At 39.3% G+C, this 17,312-nt stretch overlaps 1 protein-coding gene and 1 long non-coding RNA gene across 6 annotated transcripts in view; one reads left to right on the top strand and one right to left on the bottom strand.

Moving 5' to 3' along the window:
• PPP3CA (protein phosphatase 3 catalytic subunit alpha) overlaps nucleotides 1-17,312 on the top strand; it is a 797,611-nt gene that overhangs the window by 524,739 nt on the left and 255,560 nt on the right. The gene's annotated exons all lie outside the window — the stretch shown is intronic.
• Nucleotides 4,809-5,093, bottom strand: LOC128649928 (uncharacterized). Its single transcript, XR_008400707.1, has 2 exons — nucleotides 5,002-5,093; nucleotides 4,809-4,921 (listed from the first exon to the last, which is right to left on the bottom strand). It is a non-coding gene; the product is annotated as an uncharacterized LOC128649928 (long non-coding RNA).

The raw sequence follows: 17,312 nt of genomic DNA, 5'->3' as shown, positions 1-17,312 counted from the left end.
AGACTTAAAAATCTTAAACAAATTCCTAAGGGTTCCATCGTTCAAGATGGAAACCATTCGGACCATCCTACCCATGATCCAAGAGGGTCAATATATGACCACAGTGGACTTAAAGGATGCCTACCTTCACATACCAATTCACAAAGATCATTATCGGTACCTAAGGTTTGCCTTTCTAGACAGGCATTACCAGTTTGTAGCTCTTCCCTTCGGGTTAGCTACGGCCCCGAGAATTTTTACAAAGGTTCTGGCCGCACTTCTGGCGGTACTAAGACCACGAGGCATAGCGGTGGCTCCGTACCTAGACAACATTCTGATACAAGCGTCAAGTTTTCAAAATGCAAAGTCTCATACAGAGATAGTTCTAGCATTTCTGAGGTCGCATGGGTGGAAAGTGAACGTGGAAAAGAGTTCTCTGTTACCACTCACAAGGGTCCCTTTTCTAGGGACTCTTATAGATTCTGTAGAGATGAAGATTTACCTGACGGAGTCCAGGTTATCAAAGATTCTCAATGCTTGCCGTGTCCTTCACTCCATTCCAAGCCCATCAGTAGCTCAGTGCATGGAAGTAATTGGCTTAATGGTCGCGGCAATGGACATAGTGCCATTTGCGCGCCTACATCTGACCGCTGCAACTATGCATGCTAAGTCAATGGAACGGGGATTACTCAGATCTGTCCCCTTTGCTAAATCTGGACCAGGAGACCAGAGATTCTCTTCTCTGGTGGTTGTCACGGGTTCAGCTGTCCAAAGGAATGACTTTTCGCAGACCAGATTGGACAATTGTAACAACAGATGCCAGCCTACTAGGCTGGGGAGCAGTCTGGAACTCCCTGAAGGCTCAGGGATTGTGGACTCAGGAGGTGTAACACACACTAACTTTAAGTTAGATTTTGTAGAACAAATATATGCAAAACAGTTGTTATAGCAGACCATATAAATAAAGGTTGTGTCTCACATAATCTATAGTGGGTATTTTATCAGGAAATACACACATATAAACTGAGTGAGTGGAGTTTAATATGAGAGTTAAAACTGTTGTGGCCAATAAGTGAGTTAGATTGTGGTTCTCACTAAAAAGTTGTAATTGAATGAAATAACAGTTTTAACTCTAAAGGTTTAGGACTGCATAGCAAAAATATGATAAAAGGAAAAATATGGGTTTGTAGCAAACAATAAATATGAGGCAAAAATTACAAAAGAGATAATGTCCAGAAAACAAAAGAAAAAGTAACGTTTTTGTGAAAAAATGTAAAAGTGACAAAATGGTTTTATGACAAAAATATATAAGATGATATGTCCAGCAATGACTCACCTCCGGAGGGAGAAAAAGTAGCAATGGTGGTTCAGTGATTGTTTTTTTTAAGGCAAACCGCTGAAGTAGTTTGAGGGGAGAGCAGCTTACAGAGCTGCAGCGTCCTGTTCTGTGTAAACCGGAAGTGAAGGTCCGTGAAACCGGAAGTGGATAGATGACACGCAAACAGCGTGTGTTCAGTAGCACAGAGGGAAGTCAGAGTCCTCAGTGAGAGCGGCTGTGCAGGGAAGCATGCAACTTCAATACCAAGCAAGGTATTGAATGTTGCAGGCTCCTTTATAGCCAGGACTCAGTTAGGGATATATCTTTTAAAGAGACAGGCATTTGGTATTATGACAGGGTACCCCCTTTAAGGAACCACTCCGTGGTTCATGGTTTCGGTCTAGATGGATGTTGACGGTGAAACAGAGACACTAGTCTTGGGGCTGAGAAATTAACTGAGGGCTCCCAGGAATCCTCCTCATGGGGATAGCCCTTCCAGTGGATCAGATACTGGAGTCTACCGGATACTTTACGAGAGTCCAGGATGTTTTCAACCTCATACTCCACTTCAGGAGCTAGAGGGGGTTCATCCACAGAAGATGGTGAATGATTTCTGAGTGCCTGATATGGCTTGAGAAGCGAAACATGAAAGGTTGGGTGGATACGATAATGTGAAGGCAGAAACAAGGTCACAGCGTTGTCATTGATAACCTTGGTTACAGGGAAAGGTCCAATAAATAGTTTGTTGAACTTGCGGCTAGGCACAGTGAGACAAAGGTTTCTCGTGGATAGCCATACCAAGTCACCAGGTTTATAGATAGGGGACGCTCTATGTCGGAGGTCATAATAATGTTTATGACGTGCTTGAGCCTTTTTTATGTTTTCTGAAAGTAATGTAAAGGATTCTGAGATGGAGTTAGTGAAATCATTTATTATAGGACAATCACTTTCCCTTTCGAGGGGTAAGTAGAATGACGGATGAAATCCGTAATTGGCATGGAAAGGAGTGTCTTTGATTGAAGTGTGATATGTGTTGTTATGTGCAAATTCAGCGATAGGGAGCAACTCATTCCAGTTATCCTGTTGTTGTGTGGAGAAACAACGGATATATTCCTCCAACCACTGGTTGGTACGCTCCGTCTGCCCGTTGGTCTGGAGGTGAAAAGCAGATGATAACCTTTGATCAATCTCAAGGGTTTTACATAGCTGTTTCCAAAGGCGCGAGGTGAATTGTGTCCCTCTGTCTGTTGTGATAGAAGAGGGTACTCCATGTAATTTGATTACATTTTTTAGCAACAACGTCACTGTTTCCATACTGGTGGGCAGTTTATGGAAAGGGACAAAATGAGACATTTTCGTCAATAGATCAACCACTACCATAATTGTTTTGTTACCACCGGATTTGGGAAGTTCAACTATAAAATCTATGGCTATCTCACTCCATGGTCTTTTGGGTATAGGAAGAGAAAGGAGATAACCTGGGGGGTGTCTTCTATCTTTTTTACATGTGGTACATGTCTTACAGGTAGAGATGTGTTTTTGTACATCACAAATCATTCTGGGCCACCAGTACAATCGCTTTAGCAATCTGTGAGTCTTGTTAACTCCTGGGTGTCCAGAGAATTTGGAATCATGTACCTGTTCAAGTATAAATGATCTCATGTTTGGAGGGATATATGTCTTACCTTGATAACAAAGTAACCCATCAGATTTAGGAGTTAGATTATATGTATCCTTTGTTGTATCGATGTCTTGTTCACTTTTTAATTTAACTGTGAAATCTATGATACCACCTAAAATAAAGTTAGGGGGAATAATAGTACCTGTGTGAGGAACCTGATGGGGTTTTGGAGGCAGCCTGGATAGGATGTCTGCTTTTGTGTTCAGGGAAGCCGTCCTATAGGTGATAATGTAGTTGAACCTTGAAAAGAATAAACTCCATCTGACCTGTCTAGATGTGAGTGTTCGATTGGTTTTGAGAAACTGTAGGTTTCTATGATCGGTATAGATAATAATAGGTTCAGCGGTTCCCTCTAATAAATGTCTCCAATTAACTAGGGCACTTTTCATGGCGAGAAGTTCTTTTTCCCCTACATGATAGTTTAGTTCAGAAGATGTGAGGACACGGGAGTAATATGCTATTGGATGTAATTTATTGGTGGTTTTGGATTTTTGGGAAAGTACAGCCCCAATAGCATGTTCAGATGCATCTACTTCAAGTGTATACTGAGAGAGTGGGTCAGGATAAGCAAGAATAGGAGCTGTAGTAAACGCATGTTTTAAATAATTAAAGGCATCATTAGCTGAGGGGGACCACACAAAAGGTATATGATCTTTAGTAAGATTAGTGAGGGGTTTAGCAATGTGAGAGAACCCTTTAATAAACTTTCGATAGAAATTCGAAAACCCTAGAAATTTCTGGACATTCTTTTTATTACGTGGTATGGGCCAATCAATTATTGCTTGAACCTTTGAATTTTCCATCTGAATCCCTTTTGATGAGATATGGTACCCCAGAAATGTGATATCATTACTATGAAATATACATTTCTCAGCTTTCACGTAAAGTTTATGTGCTTGTAAACGTGCCAAGACTGTTCTTACGTGTTTTATGTGTTCTGTCAGATTGTTAGAAAAGATTAATATATCATCAAGATATATTACCAGGAAGGTGTCCAATATATCTCTGAATATGTCATTAATATAACGTTGAAACGTTGCAGGGGCATTACATAGCCCAAATGGCATTACCGTGTACTCAAAGAGTCCGTACCTCGTACGGAACGCCGTCAGCCACTCATCACCTGAACGCATACGAATGAGGTTGTAAGCACCTCTGAGGTCGAGTTTAGTGAAAATGGATGACCCATTTAATCTTTCTATAAGTTCAGGGATGAGCGGCAGAGGATAACGGTCTTTCACAGTACGTTTATTGAGCTCACGGTAATCCACAATCGGCCTGATGGTTTTGTCTTTGTTAGTCACAAAGAAAATGCCCGCACCTGCAGGAGAGGTGGAAGGTCTTATGAATCCTTTTCTAAGGTTTTCATTTATGTATTCTTTGAGTCTTACTAATTCAGTTTGGGATAGAGGGAAGATGTGCCCATATGGGATGTCAGACCCTGGTATAAGTTCTATGGGGCAATCATACTCTCTATGGGGTGGTAGAGATTCTGCTTCTACTTTATCAAATACTAATGAGAAGTCATGATACTGATGTGGTATTAACCCTTCATCTTGGTTTAGGTGGAGTATAGAGTGAGAAAGTAGACAAGTATTTTTGCAATAGGATGAGTTAAATTCTATTGTATTTTGTTTCCAATGAATCATTGGTTGGTGTTGTCTTAACCAGTGCAGCCCGAGTATGACCGGGAACATTGGAGAGGTGATGATATCAAAAGAGATATACTCTTGGTGGTTATTGTGAATGTTAACAAGTATGGGAATCGTTTGGTGTGTGATGGGACCTGTGGATAGACAATTACCATCAATCAAACGTACTGCAACTGGATTTTCTTTCACAACAAACGGTATATTTTTATTTTTTACTATAGAGGAATCAATGTAATTGGCATAAGCGCCAGAGTCCACAACGGCTTCAAGGTTTAGTCGCTGTCTTTCCCACTGTAACGAGATGGGAACTAATAAGTAAGTTGGTTTATGAGTAGAAAGTGTAAAATTGTGAAGAGCACAAACTGACTCACCAGATTTCTGTCTCTTCAGAGATGGGCAGTCCGTGACTGAATGGTCCTTGGAGGCACAATACATGCAGAGAGCATGTTCCTTGCGATGAGACTTTTCCTCTGGGGTTAGCGGTCCTTTAATGAACCCAATATCCATGGCCTCTGCATTACCCCTTGGGCTATATGTCACAGGACGTGAAGGATGATATCTAGTTACAGTGTCATGTGTTTGTTTTTCTAATCTCCTCTCTCTGAATCTCCTATCAATCTTAATAGTAAGGGCCATTAATGCCTCTAAAGAATCTGGGAGATCAATTCTAACTAATTCATCTTTTATGGGGTCTGATAGACCTAATCTAAATTGATTAATTAATGAGATTTGATTCCATTGCGTGTCTCTTTGCCAGATCTTGAACTCCGATATGTAGTCTTCCACATATCTTTTATTCTGCTTTAGACTACGTAATGTATTTTCTGCTGTCAGTTGTTTATGAGGGTCTTCATACAGATCAGACATTGCTCTAAAAAATTCATCAACTGATTCAAGTATGGGGTCATTAGATTCGTACAGGGAGTCTGCCCAAGCACGGGGTTCTCCTTTTAAATAGGATATTATTGTCAGAATTTTAATTCTTTCAGTAGGGAATGTTTTTGGTTTTAATGTAATAAACATTCTACAGGCATTGTAGAACTGTCTAAAAGTTTTTCTATCGCCTGAGAAATGTTCCGGGGGGCTGATAGGCGGTTCAGGAGGAACAGGAGGAGAGTTAAACCCTTCTTTTATAATCCCTTTTAGGGTTAAATTCTCTGAGTGTAATTCTCTAAGACCCTGTGTCAACTGATCTACTTTATGGGAGAGTTCCATGACATGAGCCTGTAGGTCAGCAGGGTTCAGCATTCTGTTTTTAAGGCTTGGTATTCTATAACACACACTAACTTTAAGTTAGATTTTGTAGAACAAATATATGCAAAACAGTTGTTATAGCAGACCATATAAATAAAGGTTGTGTCTCACATAATCTATAGTGGGTATTTTAACTGGAAATACACACATATAAACTGAGTGAGTGGAGTTTAATATGAGAGTTAAAACTGTTGTGGCCAATAAGTGAGTTAGATTGTGGTTCTCACTAAAAAGTTGTAATTGAATGAAATAACAGTTTTAACTCTAAAGGTTTAGGACTGCATAGCAAAAATATGATAAAAGGAAAAATATGGGTTTGTAGCAAACAATAAATATGAGGCAAAAATTACAAAAGAGATAATGTCCAGAAAACAAAAGAAAAAGTAACGTTTTTGTGAAAAAATGTAAAAGTGACAAAATGGTTTTATGACAAAAATATATAAGATGATATGTCCAGCAATGACTCACCTCCGGAGGGAGAAAAAGTAGCAATGGTGGTTCAGTGATTGTTTTTTTTAAGGCAAACCGCTGAAGTAGTTTGAGGGGAGAGCAGCTTACAGAGCTGCAGCGTCCTGTTCTGTGTAAACCGGAAGTGAAGGTCCGTGAAACCGGAAGTGGATAGATGACACGCAAACAGCGTGTGTTCAGTAGCACAGAGGGAAGTCAGAGTCCTCAGTGAGAGCGGCTGTGCAGGGAAGCATGCAACTTCAATACCAAGCAAGGTATTGAATGTTGCAGGCTCCTTTATAGCCAGGACTCAGTTAGGGATATATATTTTAAAGAGACAGGCATTTGGTATTATGACAGGAGGAGAGACTCCTCCCGATAAACATTCTAGAATTAAGAGCAATATTCAATGCTCTTCTAGCTTGGCCTCAGTTAGCAACACTGAGGTTCATCAGATTTCAGTCGGACAACATCACGACTGTGGCTTACATCAATCATCAAGGGGGAACCAGGAGTTCCCTAGCGATGTTGGAAGTCTCGAAGATAATTCGCTGGGCAGAGTCTCACTCTTGCCACCTGTCAGCGATCTACATCCCAGGCGTGGAGAACTGGGAGGCGGATTTTCTAAGTCGCCAGACCTTTCATCCGGGGGAGTGGGAACTCCACCCGGAGGTATTTGCTCAACTGATTCGTCGTTGGGGCAAACCGGATCTGGATCTCATGGCATCTCGCCAGAATGCCAAGCTTCCTTGTTACGGATCCAGGTCCAGGGACCCGGGTGCGGTGCTGGTAGATGCACTAGCAGCCCCTTGGGTTTTCAACATAGCTTATGTGTTTCCACCTTTTCCGTTGCTACCTCGACTGATTGCCAGGATCAAACAGGAGAGAGCATCAGTGATTCTGATAGCGCCTGCGTGGCCACGCAGGACCTGGTATGCAGACCTAGTGGACATGTCGTCCTGTCCACCATGGTCTCTACCCCTGAGGCAGGACCTTCTAATTCAGGGTCCTTTCAACCATCCAAACCTAATTTCTCTGAGGCTGACTGCTTGGAAATTGAACGCTTGATTCTATCAAAGCGTGGGTTTTCGGATTCGGTTATTGATACATTAATACAGGCTCGGAAACCTGTTACCAGAAAAATTTACCACAAGATATGGCGTAAATATTTATATTGGTGTGAATCCAAGAGTTACTCATGGAGTAAGGTTAGGATTCCTAGGATATTGTCTTTTCTACAAGAGGGTTTAGAAAAGGGCCTATCCGCTAGTTCACTAAAGGGACAGATTTCTGCTCTGTCTATTCTTTTACACAAGCGTCTGGCAGAGAATCCAGACGTCCAGGCTTTTTGTCAGGCTTTGGCTAGGATTAAGCCTGTGTTTAAAACTGTTGCTCCTCCGTGGAGCTTAAACTTGGTTCTTAAGGTTCTTCAGGGTGTTCCGTTTGAACCCCTTCATTCCATTGATATTAAGCTTTTATCTTGGAAAGTTCTGTTTTTGATGGCTATTTCCTCAGCTCGAAGAGTCTCTGAGTTATCTGCCTTACATTGTGATTCTCCTTATCTGATCTTTCATTCAGACAAGGTAGTCCTGCGTACTAAACCTGGGTTTTCACCTAAGGTTGTTTCTAACAGGAATATCAATCAAGAGATTGTTGTTCCATCGTTATGCCCTAATCATTCTTCAAAGAAGGAACGTCTTTTGCATAATCTAGACGTGGTCCGTGCCCTGAAGTTCTACTTACAGGCAACTAAAGATTTTCGACAAACTTCTTCTCTGTTTGTCGTTTACTCTGGACAGAGGAGAGGTCAAAAGGCTTCGGCTACCTCTCTCTCTTTTTGGCTTCGTAGCATAATACGCTTAGCCTATGAGACTGTTGGACAGCAGCCTCCTGAAAAAATTACAGCTCATTCCACTAGAGCTGTGGCTTCCACCTGGGCCTTTAAGAATGAGGCCTCTGTTGAACAGATTTGCAAGGCTGCAACTTGGTCTTCACTTCATACTTTTTCCAAATTTTACAAATTTGACACTTTTGCTTCTTCGGAGGCTGTTTTTGGGAGAAAGGTTCTACAGGCAGTGGTTCCTTCTGTTTAATGTTCCTGCCTTGTCCCTCTCATCATCCGTGTACTTTAGCTTTGGTATTGGTATCCCATAAGTAATGGATGACCCGTGGACTGAACACACTTAACAAGAGAAAACATAATTTATGCTTACCTGATAAATTTATTTCTCTTGTAATGTGTTCAGTCCACGGCCCGCCCTTTCTTTTTGAGGCAGGTTCTAAATTTTAAATTATAACTCCAGTCACCACTGCACCCTATAGTTTCTCCTTTCTCGTCTTGTTTCGGTCGAATGACTGGATATGACATGTGAGGGGAGGAGCTATATAACAGCTCTGCTTGGGTGATCCTCTTGCAACTTCCTGTTGGGAAGGAGAATATATCCCATAAGTAATGGATGACCCGTGGACTGAACACACTACAAGAGAAATAAATTTATCAGGTAAGCATAAATTATGTTTTTTACTAACACAAGCCAATTCTCCTGTTTCCCCAGAGACCAATTCCATCCGCAGTCATTTATCATCTTAGTTATAAAGTGTCTTATTTGTAAGTATGCAAAGAATTCTTTGTTACATAGACTAAATTCTGTTTTTAAACTCTCAAATGTTTTAATACTATGTCTACTCCAATCTATCACCTGAGATATGTTCTTCAAACCTAGAGTATGCCATCTCTGGAAAGGTGTTGATTGTATTCCCGCTTGGAATTTAGTATTTCCTTTAATTGGCATGTGTGCTGAGATACTGCAGTCAATGGATAATATTCTACATATCTTCCTCCAAGCCTGCAAGGGGTACATTAATGTTTTAATTGCTCTAATTTCCTGGGGAACTGTCTTAAAATTACAATGTATTAAGGCTGTGGGGAGATATGGTGAGATATGGTGAGCTTACATTTTTCTCAAGTTCATTATTTGTTACGTAGTCTTTATTTAGAATCCAGTCGACTACTGTTCGAGCTAAAGAGGCTAAATTATACAGCTGTATGTCTGGTAATGCAAATCCCCCATATTTCCTTGGAAGTGAAAGTTTCATCAACGAGATTCTAGGTCTTTTTCCCTGCCATATAAAGGCTCTCACCATGCTATTGATTTTTTCAATATCCTTCCTCTTAATAATTATTGGAGTGTTCTGCAGAATATATAATAAATTTGGGAGCAAAATCATTTTAAATGCAGCTATACGACCCGAGATTGATAACGGAAGGTTTTGCCATAATTTCATACTAGCCTCAATCTCTCTCAGTACTGGTGTTATGTTAAGATCATAACAGATGTCTAAATCAGTAGTGATCATTATCCCCAAGTATCTGAATGATTCTGAAACTCTAAAAGGTATTTCTATCCCAGAGTTAGGATTCTTTCTCAGCCATAATAATTCAGATTTTGACGCATTCATCTTATAACCCGAGAAGGATCCATATTGTTCTATAATTGAGACAAGTATAGGTATATTCTTTCGTGTGTTAGATATATATAACAGGATGTCATCTGCATATAGCGCAATTTTGAGCTCTACTCTGCCTATTTTTATTCCTTCCATTTGCGCTCTTATCGCGATTGCTATGGGTTCTATTGATATATTAAAGAGGAGAGAGGGGACATCCCTGGCACGTTCCTCTTTCCAGCAGTATCTCTGAGGATACCGTGTTATTAACAATCATCCTCGTAAATTATTTTTTATATAGATTCTTCACAAAGTTAAGGAAGTTCCCTCTGAAGCCAAATTTATAGAGAGAGGAAAACAAATGATCATGGTGGATTGAGTCAAACGCTTTTTCTGCGTCTATTGAAACGATTGCTAAGTCGAAGGGATCCCCCTCTCTCCTCTGCTCCAACAGCTCAGTAGATTTAAAATAGTCTATTGTGACAATTACTTCCCTAATTTTTGCTGTTAAATTTCGTTTCTGGAGGAACCCTGCTTGATCTTTATGTATTATGTCCGGAAGTACCAATTGTAATCTCTTAGCTATAATTGAAGTCAGGATCTTGTAATCAGAGTTTAAAAGTGCTATGGGCCTGTAAGACTCCTTTTTAGTCGGATCCTTCCCAGGCTTAAGAACTAATGTGGTATAAGATGTGCAAAATTGAGAAGAAACTACATTTCCATTAACAAACATGTGATTATACAGTTTACTTAAAGGTGCAGCAATTAATGGTGTAAGAATTTTATAGAACTCATTGGGTAAGGAGTCTGGGCCAGGTGCTTTATTTAACGGGAGATCTTGAATAGTCTTCACAATTTCTTCTTCGGAGATTGGGGAATTTACAGTTAGGGTTTTTTCACTAGTGAGTGTAGGGTAAGTGATTTTATTTCAAAAATCATCTGCTTTTACCTTATCAGAATCCCTTAGAGAATATATTTCTGTAAAATATTCTGAGAAAATATTAGAAATATCTTCTGCATCTGTATGAATTTTCTCCTTATGGAGAATTTGTTCTATTAATGGGGATCGCTTTTCTCTTCTCATCAAATTAGCTAATAATTTTCCTGCTTTATTGCCATACCGGTACAGTCTTGCTTGGAGTTTGAGCTCTTTTTGAGTCTCTTTATATATTAAAAATGAATTTCTTTCATTTTTTGCTCTAACATACTTAGCCCAGTTTTCTGAAGAGTTATTAAGCAAGTATCTGTTATATGAGTTAGTTAGAGATTTTATCACTTCTGTTTCTCTAATTTTTAATATTTTAATTCTATTAGCACTGTATGAAATAATTTCTCCCCTGAGGACTGCCTTTGCAGTCTCCCAAAAAATATCAGGGCGATTGGCATATGTTTTATTAAATTCAGCGTATTCTTGATATTTGCTCTTTAGCCAGTTTTTAAATTTTAAATCATTCATTAGCCATGTTGGAAAGAAGAAACGAGAAGATCTGGGTCGGAGCTCATTGTATTGAATTTCTATTGTAATCGGACTATGATCTGATATACAGATAGGAAGTATTTTAGCCGTAGTTTTCATTTTACACAATCTTTCATGAATAAGAAATAGATCTATTCTAGATAAAGTTTTATGAGCTCGGGACAGACAAGTAAAGTCTCTTGCATCTGGGTTCTGCATTCTCCATATGTCCCTAACCCTCAAATTTTGGAAAATCTTCTTAAACATTTTGGTTTCTAAATTATCTCGCTTGTTCTTCCCCAGCGTACCCTTCTTTCTAAGCCTATCTAAGGGATGATGTGGAGACATATTATAGTCCCCACCTATAATTAGGTATCCTATTGATTCAGAAATTATTTTTGACTGCAGAGTATCCCAGAACGTTGGATCAAATACATTGGGAACATATATATTACAAAGCGTGTATAAAATTCCTTCTATTTTTAATTTTAAAATTATATACCTCCCTTCTGGGTCTGAGATGCTGTGCAGGGTTTCATAATTGATTTTTTTCCCTAACAAAATTGCTACAGCCCTCTTCCTTTTTGTGGCTGTAGCAGCAACCACTTACTTGACCGATGAAGATTTTAGTTTTAGCACTTCCTCTAAATTTAAGTGGGTTTCTTGTAACATAGCTATGTCAGTATTGATTTTTTGTAGGTGCGCTAGAATTGATTTTCGTTTAATAGGGGAAGTGAGGCCACCAATATTCCATGAAGTTAGTTTACATTTATCCACTCTACCCATCTCTCGGCCACCCTAAATCGAGACCAAAAAAAGCACACAAAAAAGAGAGAGGAAAAAAAAAAATACATAATATAAATTACAATTTTTCTAAACATTCCAACCAAAAAGAAAAAGGTTCCTAAAATTGTTTGCCCTTCCAGTGCGGGAATTCCCCCAGGGGCCCAGCATTGCCCCTTAGTGGAGCTTGTACCTAGTATCATAAATCCAGCTAGGATCTCTATTCCATAGAACAGGGATTGTACTACCTACTATCATGTTTTCCCAATTCCTCTGCAAATTTTTCTGCTTTTTTTGCAGATTCAAAAAAAATGAGCTTCATCATTAATTGTGACTTTTAAAATAGCTGGAAAAATTATAGTAGCACGATAGCCTGCTTTTATAAGTTTCGTGCAAATGGGAGATAACTCTTCTCTTTTCCCCGATGTTTCAGCGGAAAAGTCCTGAAACAATAATATTTTATTTGTCCCTAAGAGAATAGGTTGATTCTTTCGATAATGCTGAAGTATTACCATTTTGTCCTGAAAATTCAATAGTTTAGCTATGATTGGTCTAGTTCTGGTCTTCCCACTAACCTCATCAGATTGGCGTCCTAATCTATGGGCCCTTTCGACTATTATTGGGGGATAGGAAGAGGGTAGGCCAAGTAATTTTATTAAAGTTTCAGATATAAATTTTCTCAAATCTTTATATTGTTCCCCCTCAGGGACCCCTATTCTCAAATTGTTTCTCCTGGATCGATTCTCGAGGTCTTCTATTTTAGCTTGCATTTTAGTTATTATTATGTCTGCAGCTTCTAATTTGGAACTATGGATTATACTAGTATCTTCTAAGTCTGAAACTCTTTGCTCAGCTTCTTGGAGTCTTTTTAAGAATTGTCGAATTTCATTAGTGAGGGAGGAGATGTCTTGTTTAATTTCAAGTTTAAGAGAGTCAAATCTTGGGGCAAGTGCCTCAGTAATGCTGGCTACTAATGTTTGAGTGTCTGAGCCTTCTTTATTGTACATTAAATTAGAAGAAAGTGAATGAATATCCACCTGTGTTTCTGTCGTGTTTTTGTTTTTCTTATCTCTGTGCCTAGCCGCCATAGCTGGTGAGGGAGTCTTAGTGTGTGTGTGCAGGAATTTATCCATAGGATGATTATGTGCTAAAAAAAAAAAGAAAGGTGGGGGAAAAAATTCCCCCACTTATAAGTGAGAAGTGATGAAGTGATAGAGTGCAAGGAAGTGAGTCGAGAGAAAAAAAAAAAGGGGGGGGGGGAAGGGGGGGGGGGAGGGAGGAAGGTCAGTGAAAAAAAAAAAGGTGGAAGAGTGAATTGTGAAAGTGATCAGTGAAAATGTGAACAAACAAAAAAAAAATTACCAGGGGTGATTAATAGTGCTTAAGGTTATGGCGGCAGTTTACTATATGGGCTTGGATAACGAATTAGTCACATTTTTTTTTTTTGTTTTTTTTTTTCTTTCCTTCCCCTTTTTCCACAATAATACTTTTTATCCTTTAGAATTCTTTTTCTACTAATTATTCAGCTTTCTTTACTACTAATAAAGCTCTTGGGCCTAAGAAAAACAAAGAGAGTCAGAGCTATACACAATCCATTCCCTTTTCCTTCCCTCTTCCTTCTCCTTTCCCTCCCCTACACCAATCTATATAATCAAGGTACCACCTTATAAGTTTGCCCCCTAAAGGAGCTATATAAGTTTCTTTTAATAATCTGATACCTTTATAGAGGGTATCCAATAGCCCTCACTGAACCTGAGATATTGACCTATAAATTAGCATATATACTATTTTTAATTTAATATCTTTCTATTTCCTTAGTAGTGTGTAATATGTATTACTCAGAGGGTCACAAAATATATTCTGTTTTTCCTTTCCCTATACAGGTGTTGGAACCTGACTTGTGGGGTTTTAATTGTCAATACCAACTTCTCCCACTTTCCCTCTTCTTTGCAGAGGAAAATAAAAACTTAGTAACAATTTAACACATAAACAGGTTATCAATGACTTTACAAAATGTTGGGACTTGTGTCTATTAGATTTGAAAATATCTTTTACACTCTTTCCCCTTGTATGGTAGAATTTTAACCTCTATAGCCTAGCAATAGCCTACCTATATATAGCCACTTATTGCTTTATATACAAGGAGAATTCTCAGATATTTAATCTAGCTTAGTTTAGTCTTAATGTGTGTTTAGGAATAGTTTGTTATCCACTGTATTCTTGTTCTCTTTAGGGAAACAATGTGTCTATTTAAATTATAAACGCTAGATCCTTTGCAACATTTCTTATACTTTAAACAATTTTTGTGCATAAGACATTGCTAACAACCATAGTATCAAAGTTTGTGGGGGGGGGGGGGGGTTGTGCATTTTCTCTTTCCAGGGATTCTAGTAATATTTTACCAATTCAACTTTTTACTTTTGTTATCAATAGTGATTAAGACCCAAGAATATTCCTCCTGTGATGAGAGGATGTATTTATGGTGATAAGCATGTAATTAGCAGTACAACTATACACATTTCTAGTCCCCACTGATTTTATGTTAAAGTCACAGAGAAATATTAAATCGATATTCTCTTAGAGCTCACAGCTTAAATTAAAGTTCACAGTCTTTCCCTCCAGTTAAATCCTTCGGTGGGACTTTTGTACTGACTTTCTTTATCTAGGTTGACTATTAAGCTAAAGCAGGGAGAAACCAGCTCAGTAAAGTCATTTAAAACCGAGGGTATTGCTGTTTCACCGTCAATCCGACAGATAATCAACCTGGGACACCCTGAGGCACCCCGGTAACAAACTAAGTACTTTACCGGCTCTTGAAGTGTCCAATGCCAAACTTAGCTTCTCTTCACAGCTACCCCCTCTCGCAACATCGGTGGGAGGGGGAGTCGGTGACCAAGCCAAGCGTCCGCTGACCACAGGAATTTCTTTAGAGTGGCTTTGTGGGCACAGATGGAAAGAGACCCACGCTGAGCTTGCAATAGTGTCCTGCAGACGCGCACTGATCCTGCCCCTCACGCAGCACCGGTGGGAGGGGGTTACGGAAGCGGAGCAGTGCGGTCACGGACTAGGGCGAAAAAAAAAGATCTCCTCTGTCCCCGATGATGAAGCCCACCCGGAGCCGACAACAACACAGGGGACCACGTCTCCCACCTCAGCTCGTCTCAGACAGTAAGTCGATCCCTAACTTTATCCTGATAAGGGTCAGGGAAGATTTTGACAAGTAGAAGTCCCTTTTGAACCACAGACAATCCAGGGCAATACCTTTTTAATCAGAGCTTGTCTGCTACTTCCAGCGTAGTATCAGGGGAGACCGTAGCAAGGGGAAAAGACTTGGTGCCTTCAGCAGTCTATACCTGTGGGGTGCAGGTGAGTATTATGAGCTCGGCATACTGATTTTACGCCATTGACCCTTATACTCTCTCCAAAGTATTAAGTTCAGGTAACAGCATGGTTATAGCGGTAGTGTAGCAGATATAGCGGATTCCAGGTGAGGATAAATTCTTTCAAGGCAGCCACATACAACACCAGTGCGATGTTATAGCACTTATTGAGGTTCCAGTAGCGGTTAAACTGCACTCTTCTAGCCACCCCTGGTCTAGGGGTTTGGGCGCGAATAGCTCGCCAACAGCTTGTAGAAGGGTAACACAGAGCAGGTGCAACCTGTGACCATACACCTGAGCTCCTCCTCCGGAACCTTCCAAGAGCATGCAATTTTAAGCAACTTTCTAATTTACTTATCAAATTTTCTTCATTTTCTTGCTATCTTTTTTATTGGTGGATGAATTTATCCACCAATCAGCAAGAACAACCCAGGTTGTTCACCAAAAATGGTCCGACATCTAAACTTTCTTGCGTTTCAAATAAAGATACCAAGAGAATTAAGAAAATTTGATAATAGGAGTAAATTAGAAAGTTGCTTAAAATGCCATGCTCTATCTGAATCAAAAAAGAAAAAAAATGGGTTCAGTGTCCCTTTAACCCCTTAATGACCACAGCACTTTTCCATTTTCTGTCCGTTTGGGACCAAGGCTATTTTTACATTTTTGCGGTGTTTGTGTTTAGCTGTAATTTTCCTCTTACTCATTTACTGTACCCACACATATTATATACCGTTTTTCTCGCCATTAAATGGACTTTCTAAAGATACCATTATTTTCATCATATCTTATAATTTACTATAAAAAAAATTATAAAATATGAGGAAAAATTGAAAAAAACCCCACTTTTTCTAACTTTGACCCCCAAAATCTGTTACATATCTACAACCACCAAAAAACACCTATGCTAAATAGTTTCTAAATTTTGTCCTGAGTTTAGAAATACCCAATGTTTACATGTTCTTTGCTTTTTTTTCAAGTTATAGGGCCATAAATACAAGTAGCACTTTGCTATTTCCAAACCATTTTTTTTTCAAAATTAGCGCTAGTTACATTAGAACACTGATATCTTTTAGGGATCTCTGAATATCCATTGACATGTATATATTTTTTTTTAGTAGACAACCCAAAGTACTGATCTAGGCCCATTTTGGTATATTTCATGCCACCATTTCACCGCCAAATGTGATCAAATAAAAAAAAACGTTCACTTTTTCACAAATTTTTTCACAAACTTTAGGTTTCTCACTGAAATTATTTACAAACAGCTTGTGCAATTATGGCACACATGGTTGTAAATTCTTCTCTGGGATCCCCTTTGTTCAGAAATAGCAGACATATATGGCTTTGGCGTTGCTTTTTGGTAATTAGAATGCCACTAAATGCCACTGCGCACCACACGTGTATTATGCCCAGCAGTGAAGGGGTTAATTAGGGAGCATGTAGGGAGCTTTTTGGGGTAATTTTAGCTTTAGTGTAGTGTAGTAGACAACCCCAAGTATTGATCTTGGCCCATTTTGGTATATTTCATGCCACCATTTCACCACCAAATGCGATCAAATAAAAAAAAAAACGTTAAATTTTTCACAATTTTAGGTTTCTCACTGAAATCATTTACAAACAGCTTGTGCAGTTATGGCACAAATGGTTGTAAATGCTTCTCTGGGATCCCCTTTGTTCAGAAATAGCAGACATATATGGCTTTGGTGTTGCTTTTTGGTATTTAGAAGGCCGCTAAATGCCGCTGTGCATCACACGTGTATTATGGCTAGCAGTGAAGGGGTTAATTAGGTAGCTTGTAGGGAGCTTGCAGGGTTAATATTAGATTTAGTGTAGAGCTCAGCCTCCCACCTGAAACATCAGACCCCCTGATCCCTCCCAAACAGCTCTCTTCCCACCCCCACCCCACAATTGTCCC

The sequence above is a fragment of the Bombina bombina genome, chromosome 2, assembly GCF_027579735.1.
Source record: "Bombina bombina isolate aBomBom1 chromosome 2, aBomBom1.pri, whole genome shotgun sequence".
NCBI lineage: Eukaryota > Metazoa > Chordata > Amphibia > Anura > Bombinatoridae > Bombina > Bombina bombina.
The sequence above is the reverse complement of the archived record's forward strand: the minus strand, read 5'-3'. Positions and strand labels throughout refer to the sequence as shown.